Source organism: Thamnophis elegans, chromosome 16, assembly GCF_009769535.1.
Source record: "Thamnophis elegans isolate rThaEle1 chromosome 16, rThaEle1.pri, whole genome shotgun sequence".
Classification (NCBI taxonomy): Eukaryota; Metazoa; Chordata; class Lepidosauria; order Squamata; family Colubridae; genus Thamnophis; species Thamnophis elegans.
Genome location: NC_045556.1, coordinates 16,860,768 through 16,870,250, shown reverse-complemented (window position 1 = coordinate 16,870,250; position 9,483 = coordinate 16,860,768).

The window sequence follows — 9,483 nt, the reverse complement described above, 5'->3', positions numbered from 1 at the left end:
GTGAAATCAGGACATCGGGCAAATCTGAGATGCTGAGAGAAAGCTTCACTCCCAAATGGCCACCTCATTCCACCCAATGGCTTGGCCTCTTGCTTCTTTCACTGGTCCATACAACTGACTACACCTCCAATTTCATTCTCTCTCTAGCTTGGCCTAGCTTCTCTCTTTCAGCCCATTGTAGTGCCCTGTTTGAGACAAATAAGCCAGTCCCCCCCCTTCCCCTTCTTTGTCTCCCTCCCTTCTCATTGGAGCCAAACCTATTCAAGTCCCCCCTCTCTCTTCTCTCTCTCTTCTCTCTATCTCTCTGTCTCTCTGTCTCTCTGTCTCTCTGTCTCTCTGTCTCTCTGTCTCTGTCTCTGTCTGTCTGTCTGTCTGTCTGTCTGTCTGTCTCTCTCTCTCTCTCTCCCCCCCCTCTCTCTTCTCGGTGTGGTAATTCACATCTGTCAGACCTTCATCTCTATGGAAATTCTCAATCATCCAGATCAGAGGTGGTATTCAGCAGGTTCTGACCAGTTCTGGAGAACTGATAGCAGAAATTTTCAGTAGTTCAGAGAACTGGTAAATGCCACCTCTGACTGCCTCTGCCCCCATCTATTCCCTGCCTCCCAAGTCCAGCTGATTGGGAGGAAAGGGGGATTTTGCAGTAACCTTCCCTGCCATGCCCACCAAGCCATGCCATGCCCACCAAGCAACGCACATAGAACCGGTAGTAAATTTTTTTGAATCCCACCACTAATCCAGGTCATGACTGTCCCAAAAGTGCTTTTTCAAAAGGCAACTGGACTTCCTTGATTTTTTTTCCCTTGAAGACATTTTGCCTCTCATCCAAGAAGCATCTTTAGCTCTTAAGAAGCTTCTTGGGATGAGAAGCAAAATAACTTCAAGGAGAAACAAAGAAAAGCACTTTTGGGACTATCAGGCTTCAGCTCCAGCTTTGGACTGTCATATGGTGCTTGAGTCATTTGTAAGTGGTAGGGTTTTGTTTTGTTTTTAGAAACGCCATCTTCCTCTGCTCCTTTTTCAAATGTGTATTTCATCCTTCCTCTTGAAATATCCTCAAGAGGAGCCAGGTTTTGCATCTATTATTGCAAAATTAATAACTCCTTGGAGACGTCGAACATATGTTATAAACATCTTTGCAAGAAGAAGCTGTTTGGCTCTCGGAGAGTTAATTTGGATGGTCATCAAAGTATTTAACATCTTTTCTCCTCTAGATAGCATCACTGGCTTCCTCTGAAAGGGAGATAGAAAGAGAATATTCTCTTGTGCTTGTCACAGTGATGCTTCCGAAATGGATGGGTTGGACTGTTGTTCATTTCTATAAGGGAAGGGAAAATGGGTGGCTTAGCAGAGACATCTTGACCAGAAATGCAAAGAAAGTGGATTGCTGGTCACCTAAGAACTGGATTCACAAAACATGCTAAACTCTAGCCAGCAAATGTCTATGGATATCCTCAGTCATCCATCCATTCATTCATTCATTTATTATATTTATATGCCGCCCTTTTCCCCCGAAGGGGACTCAGGGCGGCTAACAAATCAAATCAGGGAAGGGGGGGGTACAAACAAAAAAATAAACAATGAACAATACATAATAATACATAATTTAAAAACACACAACAGTCATACCATTCAAGACGGGGGCAACAGCTCTTTAGCCCCAGGCCTGTCGGAACAGCCAGGTTTTAACGGCTTTGCGGAAGGCCTGGAGGGTGGTGAGGGTTTGAATCTCCATGGGGAGTTCGTTCCAAAGGGTCGGAGCAGCCACAGAGAAGGCTCTCCTCCAGGTAGTCGCCAGTCTACCAGATGGAATTCGGAGGAGGCCTAATCTGTGGGATCTAATCGGTCTAGCGGAGGTGATTGGCAGCAGGCGGTCTCTCAAGTACCCAGGTCCAATACCATGAAGGGCTTTATAAGTGACAACTAGCGCCTTGAAGTGTATCCGGAGACCAATAGGCAGCCAGTGCAGCTCACGGAGGATAGGTGTTACGTGGGTGAACCGAGGTGCACCCATGATCGCTCGCGCGGCTGCATTCTGGACAAGCTGAAGTCTCTGAATGCTCTTCAAGGGCTGCCCCATGTAGAGCACGTTGCAGTAGTCCAGTCTAGAGGTCACAAGGGCAAGTCATTGTTGTCCCAAAGGTGCTTTTTCAAGAGGACTTCCTTGGTTCTCTTTGAAGACATTTCACTTCAAAGCGAAACCTCTTCAAAGAAAAACCAGAAAGCCCAGTTGCCTCTTGAAAAAGCACCTTTGGGTCTAGCCAACAAAGCACAATTGCTGTGTTCGTGTACAACAGAGAAAAGGAGATCTACTTAAATGTTTGTTCATCCTAAATGAAATCAACTCTGATTGTTCTTTGGAAGGACAGATAACTGAAGCTGAAACTCAAATCCTTTGGCCACCCAATGAGAAGAGGGGACCCCTTGGAAAAGACCCCAATGTTGGGAAAGATGAAAGGCATAAGGAGATGGGATGGCAGAGGATGAGATGGTTAAATGGTGTCATTGAAGCAATGAATTTGAAGTGGTGGGGTGGCCTAGAGGTGGCGCTCTCCCCTCACAATCAGGGAGACTGTGAGTTCAATCCTAGGTAGAGGCTAATATTTTTCTCTCTGGGCACACTGCGAATATGTAGAATAGAATCCACACCGGAACTATTTCTCTTGGGAATTAAAAATAATAAATACAATAAGAGGGTATTTTTTTTTAACAATACATATTATCACAGCAGCAAGAACGGTCTTTGCCGAAAATTGGAAAAACAGGGAAACTCCACAAGAAGGGGAAATAATTAGGAAAATCTTGATCTGCACTGAAATGGATAAATTGACGTGGGAATTGAAGGATAAAGATGAATCAGAATATTATAAGATCTGGGATAAATTTTATTGATGGTTGGAATATAAAAGGAAAGGCCGAAAATAGACAAGGGCTAAGATTCATAGAATGGAGACTAGAATTATGTATGAAATGATAATAGCAAGAATGTATAAAATAAACACAAACCAACACCGCTGGAAATAGGATACTTTGATATTTGTAAATACGGAATGGATCAAATGTTTAAAAAGCAAGGTGGCTACAATGCATAACTTGATATCTTAGCATGTATGGCATAGATTTCACCAGGTTTACACTGTGTCCAACATTTTAATTTGTGTTCATTAAAAAACTTTTTTTAAAAGAAAGAATTCTGAAATGATAATATATTTGCTGAACAAAACTCCACATTGGCAACAGGAAGGGCATCCACCCATTAAAACACTCTTCTAGCTCCAGTCAGTTGCGCAGACTCCATGCCACAAGAGATTGTGGCATCATTCAATGATGATGATGATTGACGCAATGAACTTGAGTTTGGGTAAACTCTGGGAGATTGTGCAGGATGGGGGTGGGGAAACCTGGTGTGTTGCAGTCCATGAGGATCCGAGGAGTTGGAACACAACTTAGAGACTGAACAATAATAACTTAAACTTTTAAAGTTTCCTTGGCAGAATCCCTCCAACTTTTGGAGCACTATTCCTAAAAGCCATGCCATGGGTATCTTTTTTTTTTAATTGTAAGCAGCCCTGAGTCTCTTTGAGAGTGGGTGGCATACAAATTAAATCAATCAATCAATCAATCAATCAAGAGCACACTGAAACTTTCATCTTTACATTCAACAAGTATAACCACAGGCATCTACCTGGGCATCTTTGCTGAAGTATTAGGAACTGTCAGATGTTTCTTTAGTTTAACCTCTGCACTTCCCAGAACTGAATTAAATCTATTTGCAGACATCCAGGAACTCTGCTTTGATCGGAAGGGTTTAACAGATTAACAGAGTTGGAAGGGACCTTTTAGGTCATCTTAGGCCACCACCACCACCACTCCAGCAGGAATGAGACACTTCCTTCTTTATAGGAGCAGACAAATGATTGCCAGGCATAGCAGTGAAAGATAATAGATAGATAGATAGATAGATAGATAGATAGATAGATAGATAGATAGATAGATAGATAGATAGATAGATGATAGATGATAGATAGATAGATAGATACGGACAGACAGACAGACAGACGATGGGTGATAGATGGATGAAAGTTGGATGACAGACAGACAGACAACAGATAGATTTCTGAACGGACCATTTCTGCCATTTTAAGTTTGCACAATTCTCAGGTTCTAGGTGTAAAATCTGGAGTGCAAAACCTGAAGAGAATTTGCACAAAATAACATTGTCTACAGTGTATCTTGATGTATTTGATTTAGACTGGATCTTTCAATAGAATATACCTCTCTCTTTTTTACCTGATTGATTGATTACCCTGCGTTAAATGCAAGTAATGAATTCTTGGGTTCATACAATCCACCAATCGCATCACATGTTGTCTACTGTGTTGTGTGAACTCAGGCACTGGACTGAACTGAATGTTTACTATTTGCTTTTGAGTAAAAAGGCTGCGATGCCATACAGAGACTATAAACACACAGTGGAATGTAGCCAAGGGCAAAAGGCAATTGCTTTGATGTCATGGGGCTTCAAAGAAAAGGAAATGAAAATCAGGGCATAAAGGAGCACCTTACCTTTATCCACTCACACTGTTGGTTACTTAATACAAAGCAAAGAGGTTTCTTTCATCTTCCTGAGCTATTCCATAGCTTCCCATGCAGGGTAGTGCAGCTCTACTGCCCCCTGGTGGCCATTTTCAGCAATACTAAACCATTGGCTAAAAATGTCTTTGAGACGCCATGGCTCAGTGGCTAAGACGCTGAGCTTGTCGATCAGAAAGGTTGGCAGTTTGGTGGTTCAAATCCCTAGTCCCGCATAATGGAGTGAGCTCCCATTACTTGTCCCAGCTTCTGCCAACCTAGCAGTTCAAAAGCATGTAGATGGTTCCTGTTTTTTTAATATTTGCATTTTTACGTGCTTTCAAACTGCTAGGTTGGTAGAAGCTGGGACAAGTAACGGGAGCTGACTCTGTTACGCGGCGCTCGGGATTCGAACTGCAAAACTGCCAACCTTTCTGATTGACAATCTCAGCGTCTCCTGTGCGCCTTTGCCGCTGAGTCATGCCGGCCCCATGACAACGGAGACGTCTTCGAACAGCATTGGCTCTTCGGCTTTGAAACGGAGATGAGCACCGCCCCCTAGAGTCGGGAATGACTAGCACATATGTGTGAGGAGAACCTTTACCTTTTACCTAAAAATGTCTAAGGAGATTCTGAGTCATCCACGTGATGGTTGTCCCAAAGGTGTTTTTTTAAGAGTGATTTCCACTTTCGAGATGGCTGCAACTTTGCTTCTTTTACTTCCTTTGCTCATAATAACAGCATAGAACCAGTGGTGGGTTTCAAAAATTGTTCGAACCTACTCTGTGGGTGTGGCCTCCTTTGTGGGAGTGGCTTGCTGCCCATGTGACCGGATGGGAGTCGCTTGCCATCCATGTGACCGGATATGAAGATGCCGACGACACTTGTCAGAACCACCTTAAATTACCTCACACACAGCACTGGCATGCATAAGAATATGATGTATGCTTGTTTTTTAAAAGGCATCTTTGGTTTGCGTTAAAACAACTTCAACACACGCAATGTTCTGATTGCACCACAAACGCAGTAGTCATCCTTACCTTTCACAGAGGCACTGAGTTTTATAAATATGAGCATGATAGTGTAGAATAATCATATCCAAGAACCAGTGGTGGGTTTCAAAAAAGTTTGGAACCTCTTCTGTAGGTGTGGCCTGCTTTCCGGGTCCACTGGTAGAACCTCTTCTAACCGGTTCAGTAGATTTGATGAACTGGTTCTACCGAATAGGTGCGAACTGGTAGGAACCCACCTCTGCATAGAACCCTTTACTTTAATTTCTGCTGAAAGAGCTACTGTGTTTACAGGAAGATGCCATCGGCTGGTTATCATGGACCTATAGCCACAGATACCATAACTCACCATCTTTGTTTCTCTCCTTCCGTTTCTCCCCTGCCCTGATAGCTGCTCTTATTCAACCATCAGCTACTGCTCAACCAAGACTCTTTGCTGGTTTCTCATCTTTTCCTCTGTCGTCTTCTGTCATTTGGGGTTAATACGTAGCAGCCACAAAACAGGCTCCTAGTCACTGGTGAGTCTTGAAACTTCTGTCTAGTTGTATGGATCGATCTGGGATTTCCCCAACTAACACCTTGAATACCAAGGTGTTCGTTCCGGGATGGGTGCGAAGTGAGATTCAGCTTAATGTCACTGCCCCTTCATTTAATAACCAAGAATGGTATTTGGGGAGGGAATCATTCTGTGCTGGAGGACTAATTATTGGGAGTTATTCTCACCATCTCTTTGCGCATGTGGAAGGAGGGGAGTTTCCCGCCGAGGCCAACTGTCCAGCATTCCAATCTGATGATGATTTTTGAAGATGTCTCCCACCTGCACAGTTGGGTGAATTATGATTGGACTATGGACTGGGGTTCCAAGGGGAGGGGAGTGAATCATGTATTGATATCTATTGCTTTCGCGCCCTTTTACTCAGATTCAGCTTTGCTTTGCTTCTCATCATTTATAATCAGTAAAAGTACACTTAATTCTGAAACATGGAGTTTAGTGGTTTCTTTCTTGGTTATTAAGTGAAGGGGCAGTGACACATTTGCTTAATGGCCCTTTAAAGTTAAAACAGCACTGAGAGAAGTGACTTCACACTTCTGACCATTGTAGCGTTCTCCATGGTCACATGATCAAAATTCAGACGCTTGGCAACTGGTGCACATTCATGACGGTTGCAGTGTCCCGAGGTCATGTTATCCTCTTTTGTGACCTTTGGACAAGCAAAGTCAGTGGGGAAACCAGAGCCTCGTCTTGTTGCCAACTTAACAACTGCAGAGATCCCTTTAACAACTGTGGCAAGAAAGGTTGTCGCTTAACAACTGTCCTGCTTAGCAATGCAATTAGGGACTCAGTCCCGGTCATAAGTCTAGGGCTACCAGTACAGTGAAATTTTGTTTCCTTAAGGGAAAAAAAAATTATATTCAACATATTGAGCTGCGGTGGTGCAGTGGTTACAGTGCGGTACTGCAGGCTACTTCTGCTGCCTGACGGCTGCCTGCAGTTTGGTAGTTTAAATCTCACCAGGCTCAAGGTTGACTCATCCTTCCATCTTTCTGAGGTCAGTAAGATGAGACCCAGATGGTTGGGGGAAAGAGGCTGACTGTGTAAACCACTTAGAGAGGGCTATAAAAGTATTGTGAAGCGGTATATAAGTCTAAGTGCCATTCCTACCTTACTTCCTTACTTCCTTTCGTCCTTCCTTCTTTCCTTCCTTCCCTCTTTCCTTTCTTCCTTCTCTCCATCCCTCCCTCCCCCCCCCCAGTGCTTAGAATGCAGTATTTCAGGCTAATTCTGTTAGTTGCCATTCTTGATTCTGACTGGCTCAAGGTGGAATCAGCCTTCCATCCTTCCGAGGTGGGTAAAATGAGGAGTCAGATTGTTTGGGGGGGTAGGCTGACTCTAAACTGCTTAGAGAGGACTGTAAATACTGCGAAGCGGTATATAAGTCTAAGTGCTATTCCTTCCTTCCTTCCCTCCATCTCTCTATCCCTCCATCCCTCCCTTCCCTCCCAGCGGTTAGAATGCAGAATTTCAGGCTAATTCTGCTGATTGCCACCAGTTCTATTCTTGATTCTGACCAGCTCAAGGTTGACTCAGCCTTCCCTCCTTGTGAGGTGGGTCAAACGAGGACCCAGATTGTTGGGGGCAAGAGGCTGACTCTGTAAACCACTTAGAGAGGGCTGTGAAGCACTGTGAAGCGGTATATAAATCTAAGTGCTGTGGCTACAAGGGTAGCTGCATAAGGCTAGCTCCTATTTGGTCAAACATAACAAGCAGCATATTATATAAAAAGCATCCAGGTTCCCCATTTCCATGGGATCACCCTTTTTCTCTAAATAAAACAATCCAGAATACACAAAGAATGAAAATCAAGACTATATAATGAAAGACAAAGTATAAATAAAAAGGGAAATCAGAGCTGGAAGAATTAAAAACAAAAAGAAAACAAGGTTGACCTTAATACAGTTCAAGCAGATGGCTTTCATCCTAATCTAGGTATTCCTGTCCACCTTTGCTCATTTTCTATATAAATAGTCCCATGTATTTGGAACAGCACTTTGATGTAGTGGTTAAAAGTACTAGGAAACCATGAATTCCAGCCTTGGCTTAGGCAATAACCCAGATGGGTGATGGGCGGGAACAGTCATTCACTCTCAATCAAGGGAACTTTTTTTATTTATTTATTTAAGAAAATTTATGTGGCTATCCAGTTCAGTCTTGGTGACACCTGGTGGGTTAGGACATCAATTTCCAGAAATGCTGTCATATCCATGTAGTTGCAAGAACTTGGCTGGAAGGTACACTCAGGAACCAGTGAAATTTAGAATATACATTCTAAAATCATTGCACTAAAGGCAGAATTCACTTCTGGACTTGGCAATTACATCTGACAATTACTGTATTTTTCAGAATATAAGATGCACTTTCCCACCAAAAGGGGGGTGAACATTTGGGTGCATCTTATACACCAAATGTAGCCCCAGCCACCCACCCCCCAACGTTTGGCCTCTGCGTCCCAGGTATTTGCTTCCTTGAAGCAAACAAGGAACAGCCTGTTTCAGTTTCACCTTCAGCACAGCCTGATTACCACAAGCATCTGATTGTCGATTGGATCGGCCTCCTGACCATCAGCTGCAGGAATTGCCATTGCCTATTGCCACCTCCATGCGCCCCATTTTTGGCCTCCGCATCCCATTTTTGGCTTCTGTGCACCCCATTTTCGGCCTCTGCGCACCCCATTTTGTGCCCATTCTGATCCTTGCTGCCCGAAATGGGTGGAAAATTGGGCACGCAGAGGACGAAAAATGGGACACAGAGGTCGAAAATGCAGCATGAGAAGGCGGCATTAGGCTATGGCAATCCCTGCAGCCTGAAACAGCTGATCAACTGCTTGTGCTAATCAGGCTGTACTGAAAGTGAAACTGAAATAGGCTGTTTGCTGTTTGCTGCAAGGAGGCAAATTGCTGGGAGGCAGAGGCAGATTTTTTTTCTTGTTTTCCTCCCCCAAAGCTAGGTGCGTCCTATACTTCGGAGCATCTTATACTCCGAAAAATACGGTACATCCAGAGCTTCATTGATAAGAGGGATTGATAAAGCCTTCTTGTCTTCATTTGGAGTCCACCAATAAGCAGCCTGTTGATCAAATATGGTTCAGCTTTCACTGAAGCAGATTCCAACTGCATGGATTTTCCTTGTATAAAACCATACCACTCTTCAATAAAATCAGTATAAAGCCACACTTCTCAAATCGTATTAAAACATCTTTAAAAACTTGTCCAAACTGTTTTAAGTCTTATCAAAATTGAAATACACAAAGATCTCACCCTAAAAAGGTTCTGTTCTAAATTCATTCCTATTCTTAACCATTCAGGGTTTTTTTTCTTTTTTTAACAAATAATAATTTAGCTG